This window comes from Chiloscyllium plagiosum, chromosome 4, assembly GCF_004010195.1.
Source record: "Chiloscyllium plagiosum isolate BGI_BamShark_2017 chromosome 4, ASM401019v2, whole genome shotgun sequence".
NCBI classification, from domain to species: Eukaryota; Metazoa; Chordata; class Chondrichthyes; order Orectolobiformes; family Hemiscylliidae; genus Chiloscyllium; species Chiloscyllium plagiosum.
This window is the reverse complement of record NC_057713.1, coordinates 3,697,309-3,707,770: the sequence shown is the minus strand read 5'-3', so window position 1 is coordinate 3,707,770 and position 10,462 is coordinate 3,697,309. Positions and strand designations below refer to the sequence as shown.

The following is a 10,462-nucleotide window of genomic DNA, read 5'->3' as shown; positions in this document are numbered from 1 at the left end:
CGGGCCCTAACGTAACCGCGGAAGAGGGGCAGGCAGTCGGCCTTAACGACCCCCTCCCCGGCCCGCTGCCTGGACCTGTTGATGGTCAGTTTGGCCAGGCCCAGGAGCAGACCCACGAGGAGGTCTTCAGACCTGCCCTCCTTCCTCCGTACCGGGTGCCCAAAGATCAGGAGCGTGGGACTGAAGTGCAGCCAAAAACAGAGGAGAAGGTTTTTCAGGAAATCAAAAAGGGAGTGCAAACGCCCAATCCCCTGGTAATATTAGTTAGCCAGAGCTTCCTGATTGGCCCAGGTTAACAACTCCAATCAAGGATTTTGTGGTCAACAAGGTCCACCTGGTTCCAATCCCTACATCCCTCGTCCCCTTAAGTCTGGGGATGCAGGCCTGGGCTTTCTCATAACTCCTTCTGCAATGTTTTCACCTCAGGTCAGTTTCCTCTGACTCAGACTCTGAAAAGGGTGGTGTGTATCAGACAGTAGCAGTCTTTTGTGTCCAGAGTGCCTTGGGAGGGTTTACTCCTCTTTTCCAGTGGTAATGGTATCAAGGATGTATCCTCTTGGACTCTGACATTTTCTGGGCACTAAACAGAGGGGGAGAACTTAAGGTTTCTCACAGGCCTTCTGGCGGGCCAGGTATGTTTTGCTCCTGCCCCATTTACGAGGTGACAGCTTTCAGGTGATCCATGTATTTGGTCAGGACCACCTCATCTAACTTTGTAAGTGACGGGACCTGACCTCGTGGGCGCCTCACCCTGGACCCATACAGGGCCATTTCCATGGTTCCAGCGCCAATCTTTGTCCCCTAAGTTAAATTGGTCTCTCTCGTTTAGAGAAGGTATGTGGCTGACATCGGTATTCCTGCTGCCATTACTCCTCATCAGCAACTCTGCTGGAGCTAATCTGTTGTTACCTGTCGGCTGGTCCTGTAATCAAACAGGTACTGGGACAGTTTGGTGTCGGGTGAAGCTGTAGGCTGTTTCTTTAAGATGCCCTTCAATGTTTGGACTGCTCTTTTCAATAGACCGTTGTGTAATGGATGGTATGGAGCTGTCCTAATGTGCCAAATGCCATTTGACTTAAGGAAATATTTGAAATCCCTGCTGGTAAATGCTGTCTGTGACCACTATATCGGGGAGTCTGGGTATCGTGAATGATGCTCACAGCTTCCCAATTGTTATCCCTGAATTTGCTACTTTGAATGGGTGTCAACAATCACATGGAGCCCATGAAAGACCCGGCATAGTCAACATGCAACGGAGTCCGCACTTTACCCCCCGGTCATTCCCATGAATTTGGGGCTGCCGCTGGTGGCAAATTTTGTCCTCGGGTCCCTCTGCTCAGGACATGCCCTGCGTGAGGCTCTGGAAGTGTCTGTACTCAATGGTGTTCCCTACGCTCAACTGGACAGGTAAGGGTGTCCACTTCCACTGAGGATGCCCTGCCACTCCCATTCTCCACTTGCCACATTTTCTAATGATAAAGCTAATTGTAGCCCCTGTTTAAAGGCCAGTTGGGCTTCAGCTAGTAGGCACCTCTGCACGGTTACACCATTAATCCCACATACCAAACAGTCTCTTAGCATCTCATTCAGGGTTAAACCATAATCACATGCCTCTGCCTGTCATCTTAACCTCGTCAAAAATCCCAATTTGGATTCCCCCCGGTTCTTTAACAGCCAAATAAAACTGGTAGTGTCTCTGGGTTAGAGGAGGATTGGGATTGTAATCTTCCTTAACCAACGCTCTCGACTCTTAGAAACTTTTAGTGTCTGATGCCTCTGGGAAAGTTAAGCCCCTTGTAACTGAAAATGCTGTGGGTCCACAAGCAGTCAGAAAGATTGCTCGTTGCTTTTCATCTGCCTGGAAAAGATATTGCATTCTTTCCACATACTGGGCCCAGCCTTCGACACCAGGATCAAACCAGTTGGACTGAAGGGTCTGTTTCCGTGTTGTACATCTCTATGACTCTAAGACTCTATGAGTCAAGCTTTCCAAATAAAGGCACAATGCCAGAAATGCTTACCTCACCTCCAGATGACTGTTCCAAGTGAATATTCTTGAAGCACATCCTGTTTACTCCTGTCACCCTGAATACCTGCCCAGAGGCCAGTATCCTGTCACCAAGTCACCCTTTAGTTACTTGTGCTCAGTACACTGGGCTGTGACCAGCCAGCTCAGAGTCAGTCCCCAAACTGAGGAGATTCTAAATCCCCTGGTAATTATTTTGCTGTTAATTTTTTTTTTGTTTTATTAAACGGTACAAGTTACAAATAATAATTAACATTAACAGCTGCATACAAGAAATGACAATTATACAAGGGAAAAGGAAGGCAAAGCCAGGCCCCAAACCTGACCGTTCAACCAGTTTTCAGGAAAATGAGGACAAAGTTCAAATCCCACTTTCAGTCGTCACAAAAATAACAGTAACAAATACATATAAGATAGTCCAATCAGATAAGAAGCAGTGCATAGAATGCAGACTCCACCACCCCCATCCCCCGCAGCAACCCAGCAAGCCTCCCATCCCTCCCACCTTCCGGCCACTCTAAGGCAGCCAACCCCCATGCCCCTTCTGGCTCTCGGTATGTCCTGCCTCACCTTCTGACCACCTCCAGGACAGCTCGTCCCGATCACCCCTTCTCGGGACGACGGCACTCAGAACGGCCTACCCACCGTCCGGCTCTTGAGGTGACAGCTTTCAGGATGACCTATGACCCTCCCAGCTCACAATAAGGCCTGCCAGACCCAGGGACACAAGACAGTGCAGGTGATAAACCCAACAACAACAAGATAGAGTCAATTACCCACAAACAGAGTCCTTTCTGGTACAGAGTCCATGTCCATATACAGTTCTCTTCAAAATACAGAGTCCATTCCCAGAAGCAGAGTCCACTCCAGTTTGCAGAATGCATTGTCAGAGTCCACTTCTGAAGGCAGCAAATTCTCATCCCACAGTGCGCACACACACACGTGTTGAGTCTCCATAGAGGCCTGGTCTATCCACAGAGAACCAGACCCACTCGCAGGACCACAGTTCATTGGAAAGGGTACAGCTCAGTCACGGGATGGTCCACTCCAACAGACAATAAATGCTCACTTTCCAGCACACACCCAGGTGTTCAGCCTTTACAGAGGCCTAGACCACTCACAGAGGGCCAGGCCTACCCAGAGAGAAACAGATCATCTGGAAAGGTGCTTTTTCTCACAGGGCCCAGTCCAAACACCAAAACTGAAAACACATTCAAAAAAGGAAAGAAAACCAGAGAGCAAGGGCTAAGCCCGGCCACAAAATCAGCATAGTCCTCTTCTCAAAGTGAAAGAGAGAAGAGTAACACACAGACTGTAACCAGCCAGTGAAACAACAGTTCCCTAATGAGAACTGAGTTACACCTGTAACACATTGTCTGTGTAAGTCAGGCAGTTTAGAAATCAGACCAAAATTAAAAAAAGAGGAATACCAGTTAACAAACTGACTGTAAATCAGCCAGTTCAGGGATCGGGTATCCCCCTAAAAACACAGAAACCAACAGCTGCAGTACACACTGGCTGTGCAGCCAGCTCAGAGTCAGCTTCCAAATTGAGGAGATTCTAAATCCCCTGTTAATTTTTTTTAATTTCCCAGCACCCATGTCATGTGCGTGCGGGTGTAGGACATAGTGAAGAATGATGAGTGTATAAATCTTTAGGTATATTCCACCACCAGGAAGAAAGGAAGCAACTGAGTGGCCAGGGATAAGCTCTTTTGGAGATTGGCAGATACGATATTGTGGGGATAACTGAGACGTAGCTTCAAGTGGACAGGGCCTGGGAAATGAATATTCAAGGCTACACGTGCTATCGTAAGGACAGATTGACGGGCAGAGGGGGTGGGGTGGCCCTGTTGGTAAGGGATGATATTCAGTCCTTTGCGCGGGGGGACCTAGAATCAGGGGATGTAGAGTCAATGTGGATAGAGATGAGAAATACCAAGGGTAAAAAGACCCTCTCGGGAGTTATCTACAGGCCCCCAAACAGTAGTCTGGATGTCGGATGTAAGTTGAATAAGGAGCTGAAATTGGCCTGTCGCAAAGATGTTACTACAGTTGTTATGGGGGATTTCAACATGCAGGTAGACTGGGAGAATCAGGATGGTATTGGACCTCAAGAAAGATACTTTGTGGAGTGCCTCAGAGACATCAGCTGGGTGGCAGGGTGAAATGTGATGAGGATGTTAGGAGATTACAGGGTGACCTGGACAAGTTAGGTGAGTGCTCAGATGCATGGCAGATGCACTTTCACGTGGATAAATGGATCCTTATCCACTTTGGTGGCAAGAACAGGAAGGCAGATTACTACCTCAATGGAATCAATTTAGGTGAAGGGGCAGTACAGAGAGATCTGGGGGTTCTTGTACACCACTCAATGAAGGTAAGCATGCAGGTACAGCAGGTAGTGAAGAAGGCTAATAGCATGCTGGCCTTCATAACAAGAGGGATTGAGTATAGAAGCAAAGAGGTTCTTCTGCAGCTGTACAGGGCCCTGGTGAGACCACACCTGGAGTACTGTGTGCAGTTCTGGTCTCCAAATTTGAGGAGAGACATTCTGGCTATTGAGGGAGTGCAGCGTAGGTTCTCGAGGTCAATTCCTGGAATGGCTGGACTACCTTACGCTGAAAGACTGGAGCGACTGGGCTTGTGTACCCTTGAGTTTTGAAGACTGAGATGGGATCTGATTGAGACATATAAGATTATTAAAGGATTGGACCCTCTGGAGGCAGGAAACATGTTTCCGCTGATGGGTGAGTCCCGAACCAGAGGACACATCTTAAAAGTACGGGGTAGACCATTTAGGACAGAGATGGGGAGAAACTTCTTCACCCAGAGAGTGGTGGCTGTGTGGAATGCTCTGCCCCAGAGGGCAGTGGAGGCCCAGTCTCTGGATTCATTTAAGAAAGAGTTGGATAGAGCTCTCAAGGATAGTGGAATCAAGGGTTATGGAGATAAGGCAGGAACAGGATACTGATTAAGGATGATCAGCCATGATCATATTGAATGGTGGTGCAGGCTGGAAGGGCAGAATGGCCAACTCCTGCACCTATTGTCTATTGTCCGCCTTTCCTGACTGCCACCCGCAGACAGCGTGCAGCCCCAATCCCTTTCTTTCCGCCTTTCTTGCTGATTTTGGCAGCGCTCCGCTCTCCTCCCCTCCGTGTCTCGTGCCTGCAGGAGACTGATGCCAGGCACAGCAGCCGCAGCAAAAATAACCTGCCGCTCCATTGCCTGGCACAAGACAAGTGCAGAGGGGTGACTTGAGCAGCCACTGCTGGCGGAAAAAGCCTACTGCACCTGGTATTCCCAGGCGGTCTCCCATCCAAGTACTAACCAGGCCTGAGTCTGCTTAGCTTCCGAGATCAGACGAGATCTGGCGTTTTCAGACTAGTATGGCCGTAGGCGCTGGCCCTTGCCTTTTCTCCCTACTTCAAGGCGTGCTGGCCAGCCACATTTTCTTTCTTGCTCTTTCTCTTTATCCCCTTTGGCTTTTTTTTCTCTTTTCTCTTTGCTCTTCCTCCTCCGTGCGTGTTTCCCTCCCTCCGTCCCTCCAGCTGCCTTTCAGCCAGCCCTTGGCCGCCAGGCTCCTGTAGTCTCCCACATCCCCACACAGGCGAACTGCAAGCCCTCCCCCTGCTTCATAGGGCCGCAGCCTGCATTCTCTCATCCTTCCACACTCCTCCACCCCTCCATTTCGGAATGCCGGGCACTGACCAGTGGGGTACCGCACGGATCAGTACTGGGACCGCAGCTTTTTACAATCTATCTTCAGGATATACAAGATGGTATTAGCAATAACATTCGCAAATTTCATCAGCTGGGTGGCAGGGTGAAATGTGATGAGGATGTTAGGAGATTACAGGGTGACCTGGACAAGTTAGGTGAGTGCTCAGATGCATGGCAGATGCACTTTCACGTGGATAAATGGATCCTTATCCACTTTGGTGGCAAGGACAGGAAGGCAGATTACCACCTAAGTGGAATCAATTTAGGTAAAGGGGCAGTACAGAGAGATCTGGGGGTTCTTGTACACCACTCAATGAAGGTAAGCATGCAGGTACAGCAGGTAGTGAAGAAGGCTAATAGCATGCTGGCCTTCATAACAAGAGGGATTGAGTATAGAAGCAAAGAGGTCCTTCTGCAGCTGTACAGGGCCCTGGTGAGACCACACCTGGAGTACTGCGTGTAGTTCTGGTCTCCAAATTTGAGGAAAGACATTCTGGCTATTGAGGGAGTGCAGTGTAGGTTCACGAGGTCAATTCCTGGAATGGCGGGATTACCTTACACTGAAAGACTGGAGTGACTGGGCTTGTATACCCTTGAGTTTCGAAGATTGAGAGAGGATCTGATTGAGACATATTAGATTATTAAAGGATTGGACACTCTGGAGGCAGGAAACATGTTTCCGCTGATGGGTGAGTGCTGAACCAGAGGACACAGCTTAAAAATATGGGGTAGACCATTTAGGACAGAGATGAGGAGAAACTTCTTCACCCAGAGAGTGGTGGCTGTGTGGAATGCTCTGCCCCAGAGGGCAGTGGAGGCCCACTCTCTGGATTCATTTAAGAAAGAGTTGGATAGAGCTCTCAAGGTTAGTGGAATCAAGGGTTATGGAGATAAGGCAGGAACAGGATACTGATTTAGAATGATCAGCCATGATTATATTGAATGGTGGTGCAGGCTCGAAGGGCAAAATGGCCTACTCCTGCACCTATTGTCTATTGTCAGTGCCCCTCCTTAACAAAGGGCAATGCTTCTCCTGTTTATTTTTAATCTATTCCTCACAGTACCTCCTAACAGCGGTAGTGCTTATATTTTCCCTAGCACCCATGATATGTGTGTGTCAGTATGAGACACAGTGAAAAGATAACAGGTGTACAAATCTTTCTTCAGTTTCCACCACCAGGAAGAAAGGGAGCACCTGAGTGGCCAGTGCCAAGCAGTGCCCTTCACATCAAAGGGCAATGCTGAATCCCCTGTTATTTTTTTTTTGGTCGGCCAGGGCTTCCTGATTGGCCATGGGTAACAACCCCAATCATAGTCAACATGGTCCACCTGGTTCCAATCACTACAGTGGGGAACTTGCAGGGGGTGGTGTTCCCATGTATCTGCTGCCCTTGTCCTACTAGTTGGAAGTGGCCATGGGTTTGGAAGGTACTGTCTAAGGAACTTTGGTGAAACTTTGCATAGTCCAACATGGCCACACCAACCAGGTTTCCCAAACTAAACTATTCCACTTACCCATATCCCTCTGAACCTTTCCTATTAATGTACCTGCGCTTAAAAAACATGTTGCTGGAAAGGCGCAGCAGGTCAGGCAGCATCCAAGGAGCAGGAGAATCGACGTTTCAGGCATAAGCCCTTCTTCAGGGGTTTCCTGAAGAAGGGCTTATGCCCGAAACGTCAATTCTCCTGTTCCTTGGATGCTGCCTGACCTGCTGCGCTTTTCCAGCAACACATTTTTAAGCTTTGATCTCCAGCATCTGCAGTCCTCACTTTCTCCTATTAATGTACCTGTCCAAATATCTTTTATAAGTTGAATCTGTACCTGCATCTGCCACTTCCTCTGGCAGTTCATTCCATACTTACACCACCCTCTGTGTGAAAAAGTCCCTTTTGAATCTTTCTCCTCTCTCCTTAAATCTATGACCTTTAGTTTTGAATTTCCCCACTCAAGGGAAAAGACCTTGATTATTCACCTTATCTACTCCCCTCATGATTTTATAAACCTCTTTAAGGTCACTCCTCAACCACCTATGCTCCAAGGGAAAACAAAGATCTCAGCCTATCCAACCTCTCGTTATAACTCAAACCCTCCAATCCTGGTAACATGTCTGTAAACAATGTTTTGCATCTTTTCCAATCTAATAATATCCTTCCTATAGCAGGGTGACCAGTACTGTGCACACAAATTTAAAAGTGGCCTCACCAATGTCCTGTACAGCCGCAACATGACATCCCAACTCCTAAACTCAATGAAGTTAGATCAATGAAGGTAAATGTAGCGAATGCCTCCCTCACCATCTTATCTACCTGTATTGTCAATTTCAAGGAACTATGCACCTCAACCCTTAGATCTTTCTGTTCAACAACAGTCCCAAAGCCCTCCCACTAACTGTGTAGGCCCTGCCCTGGTTTGCTTTACCAAAGTGTAAAACCTTGCATTTATCTAAATTAAACTCCACTTGCCACTCCCAATGGCCCAAGTGATCAAGATACCATTCTGCTTTTAAATACCCTTCTTCACTGTCCACTACATCACCAATTTTGGTGTCATCCACAAATTTAATAACCATATTCCTATATTCTTATCCAAATCAGTTTTTAAAAATGACCAACAGCAATGGACCGAGCACTGATCCCTGCAGAACATCGCTGGTCACAGGCCTACAGTGTGAAAGACAACTCTCCACCACCACTCACTGTCTCCTACGTCAGGCCAATTCTGTATCCAGTTGGCTAACTCAGCCTGAATCTCATGTGATCTAACTTAACTAACCAGTCTACGATACGGAACCTTGTAGAAGGTCTTGGTAAAGTCCATGTAGACAACAGTCCAACGCTCTGCCCTCATCTATCTTCTTGGTCACATCTTCAAAAAAGCTCAATCAAGTTTGTGAAACACAATTTTCCACAAGCACAAAGCCAAGCTAACTATCCCTAATCAATCCTGGCCTTTCCAAATACATGTATATCCTGTCTCTCAGAACCCACCCCAACAATGTACCCAACACTGACATCAGACTCACCGGTCTATAATTCCTGAGCGTTTCCTTACAACTTTTCCTAGATAAAGACATAACATTAACCAGTCTTAGTACACACTACTGTTACTGAGTGTCGGTGGTGGAGGGTGTGGACATTTACGGATCTGGGGCCAATCAAGGGGACTACTTTGTCCTGGATGGTGTGCAGCTTCTTGAGTATTGTTAGGTCTGCCCCCATCCAGGTTAATGGGGAGTATTCCATCACATTCCTGAGTTGTGCCTTGTAGGTGGTGGACACGTCTTGAGGAGTTAGGAGCTGAGTTAATTGACACAGTATTCCTATCCTCTGCCCTGCTCTTGCAGCCACTGTGCTTATGTGGTGAGGATGTTGATAGTGGAGGATTCAATAATTGAACACAATTGAACAGTGGTTAGATTGTTTCATATTGGTGATGGTCATAGCCTGGCATTTGTGTGGTGTGAATGTTATTTGCAACTTGTCAGCCCAAGCCTGGATATTGTTCAGATCTTTTGCATTTGAACATGCTTCAGTACCTGACGAGTCGCTGAATGGTGCTGAACATTGTGCAATTGTCAGCGAATATCTCCTCTTCTGACCTTATGATGGAGGGAAGGTGATTGATGAAGCTGCTGTGTACTATCCCTCCTATAATGTAAATTCTAGAACCTTACACATTATCCGAACTGTGACATAACCAAAGTTTTATACAGTTATAGGATTACCTCCCTTAAACCCGATGCTTCAGCTAAAAGGGTTAAGATTCCCATATACCTTCTGCACTACCTTATTCCCCCCTGTCCTGATATCTTACATATGGACCAAGATCCCTCTGACCCTTGGTGCTTCCTGGAGTCCTGCCTTAATATCATACACTCTCTTGCCTAATTTGTCCAGAAATCTGGTAAGATGACAGCGGAGAAGGGTTTCTGGGCTTGGAGCTCGTCTGCTCCATCACCTTTCATTTCCTTTTATTTTTCTATCTATTCTCATGTTTTTTCTCTGACATCCCTCTTTGGACGTACACGGTCGCAGTGATGCCATCTATTGGTGGTGGAGAGTGGTGACAGCGTCGGAGACAGGTTTGAATTCCCGGCAGCTTCTGACGAGTCGATGCTAGCACCAACTCATGGGCTGCTGCGGCAGAATGGAGTCTGAGTTCCCGGTGGGGGTGTCCATGCCCAGCGGAGATCCATGGAGGCGGTGGCGGAGTTGAGGTTGGGCCGGGTGCGGGACCTAACAGAATCGGTGGTGTCTCCATTGGCAAGGTCCAGTGAGGACTCAGAGTGGTGAGGGCACCGGTGGAGGTAAGATGGTGCTGAAGAGCAGCAACCTTTGTTCCTTTGGCAGTGGCACAACGAGGGGGCAAGTTACAGAGTCATAGAGATGTACAGCATGGAAACAGACCCTTCGGTCCAACCAGTCCATGCCGACCAGATATCCCAACCCAATCTAGTCCCACCTGCCAGCACCCGGCCCATATCCCTCCAAACCCTTTCTATTCATATACCCATCCAAATGCCTCTTAAATGTTGCAATTGTACCAGCCTCCACCACATCCTCTGGCAGCTCATTCCATACACATACCATCCTCTGTGTGAAAAAGTTGCCCCCGTGGGTCTCTTTTATATCTTTTCCCTCTCACCCTAAATCTATGCCCTCTAGTTCTGGACTCCCAACCCCAGGGAAAAGACTTTGTCTATTTATCCTA

At 47.8% G+C, this 10,462-nt stretch overlaps 1 non-coding gene across 1 annotated transcript; it reads right to left on the bottom strand.

Annotated features, from left to right (window-relative positions):
• Window positions 1–5,310: 5,310 nt before the first annotated feature.
• Window positions 5,311–5,429, bottom strand: LOC122549630. The gene has a single exon (XR_006311624.1). It is a non-coding gene; the product is annotated as a 5S ribosomal RNA (ribosomal RNA).
• Between the last annotated feature and the right edge of the window lie 5,033 nt (window positions 5,430–10,462).